This window comes from Microtus ochrogaster, unplaced genomic scaffold, assembly GCF_000317375.1.
Source record: "Microtus ochrogaster isolate Prairie Vole_2 unplaced genomic scaffold, MicOch1.0 UNK131, whole genome shotgun sequence".
Taxonomy (NCBI): Eukaryota; Metazoa; Chordata; class Mammalia; order Rodentia; family Cricetidae; genus Microtus; species Microtus ochrogaster.
In genome coordinates, this window is record NW_004949229.1 from 125,693 (window position 1) to 127,849 (window position 2,157).

The following is a 2,157-nucleotide window of genomic DNA, read 5'->3' on the forward strand; positions in this document are numbered from 1 at the left end:
AAAACAGACAGGAGGATCAAAAGAATCAAATTGAAGACCCGGATATCAATCCACACACCTACGAACACCTGATTTTTGACAAAGAATATAAAATGAATAAAAGAAAGCATGTTCAACAAATGGTGCTGGCAAAACTGGATATCAACATGTAGAAGAATGAAAATAGATCCATATCTATCACCATGCATATAACTCAAGTCCAAATGGATCAAAGACCTCAACATAAAACCAACCACACTGAACCTTATGGAAGAGAAAATGGGAAGTACACTTGAATGCATTGGCCCAGGAGACCACTTCCTAAATAGAACCCCAGTAGCACAAAAACTGAGAGCAACAATTAATAAATGGTACCTCCTGAAACTGAGACGCTTCTGTAAAGCAAAGGGCATGGTCAACAAGACAAAATGTCAGCCTACAGAATGGGAAAAGATCTTCACTAACCCCACATCAGACAGAGGGCTGATCTCCAAAATATACAAAGAACTCAAGAAATTGGATACCAAAAGAACACATAATCCAATAAAAATGTGGTATAAACCTAAACAGAGAACTCTCAACAGACAAATTTAGAATGACTGAAAGACACTTAAAGAAATGCTCAACATCAGTAGTCATCAGAGAAATGCAAATCAAATCAATTCTGAGGTTCCATCTTACACCTGGCAGTATGATCAAAATCAAAAACATTGATGACAACTTATGCTGGAGAGGATGTGGGGTAAAGGGAACACTCCTCCATTGCTGGTGGAAGTGCAAACTGGTACAGCCCTTTTGGATATCAGTATGGTGATGTCTCAGAAAATTAGGAAACAACCTTCCTCAAGACCCAGCAATACCACTTTTGGGTATATATGCAAAGGATGCTTAATCATACCACAAGACCATGTGCTCAACTATGTTCATAGCAGCATTGTTTGTAATAGCCAGAACCTGGAAACAATATAAATGCCCCTCAACCAAAGAATGGATAAAGAAAAGGTGGTGCATTTACACATTGGAGTACTACTCAGAGGAAAAAAAATAATGGCATCTCGAAATTTGCAGGCAAATGGGTGGATCTAGAAAACATCATATTGACTGAGGTACCCAGACCCAGAAAGACAAATATAGTATGTACTCACTCATAAGTGGCTTTTAGACATAAAGTAAAGAAAAGCCTGCCTACAAATCACAATCCCAGAAAAGCTAGACAACAATGAGGACCCTAAGAGACACACACATAGATCTAATCTACATAGGAAATAGTAAAAGACAAGATCTCCTGAGTAAATTGGGAGTGTGGGGACCATGGGAGAGAGCAGAAAGGAAATGGGGAGGAAGGGAGGGGAGCAGAGAAAAATATATAGCTCAATAAAACAATGAAAAATAAATCTTGAAAAAACAAAAACAAGAAAGATATGTGGTTTAAACCAAAATTCTGAGAAAACCCAAAAAAAATCCTTTCAATATTTTACTGAAAATGTGTTTTCTTAGTATTTCAATAAAAGTCTGTATCTGGGAAAGGCGGAAGTGGAGGCCAGAGCCTGGGACACCGCCGGGAGGGAAAGGAACGGAGTCTGTAGGAGCCCCTGCCCAAGTAACGCCGCCGCTCCGGAGCCATGTTGAAGGCCTCCCTCCCCTTAAGTGCCTCTTTGCATAGCACCGGCCCCACCCCCACGCTCATTGGTACTGCTACCTAGCATCATCCGGCCCTGGCTGGTCGGGGAGGTGCAGCACGACCCAATGGACCAGCTGCTGGCAACAAGATCTGTCAGTTTAAGTTGGTCCTCTTGGGGGAGTCTGCAGTGGGCAAATCCAGCCTTGTTCTCCGCTTTGTCAAGGGACAATTCCACGAGTATCAGGAGAGCACAATTGGAGCGGCTTTCCTCACACAGACTGTCTGCTTAGACGATACAACGGTCAAGTTTGAGATCTGGGACCCAGCTGGACAGGAGCGATATCACAGCCTGGCCCCCATGTACTATGGGGGGGGACCCAAGCAGCCATCGTGGTCTATGACATCACCAACACAGATATATTTGCACGGGCTAAGAACTGGGTGAACGAGTTACAGAGGCAGGCCAGCCCCAACATCGTCATTGGACTCGCAGGTAACAAGGCAGACCTGGCCAGCAAGAGAGCCGTGGAGTTTCAGGAAGCACAAGCCTATGCAGA

At 43.5% G+C, this 2,157-nt stretch overlaps 1 pseudogene; it reads left to right on the forward strand.

Moving 5' to 3' along the window:
- The first annotated feature begins 1,589 nt into the window (after positions 1–1,589).
- Positions 1,590–2,157, forward strand: part of LOC101995648 — a 6,816-nt pseudogene continuing 6,248 nt past the window's right edge.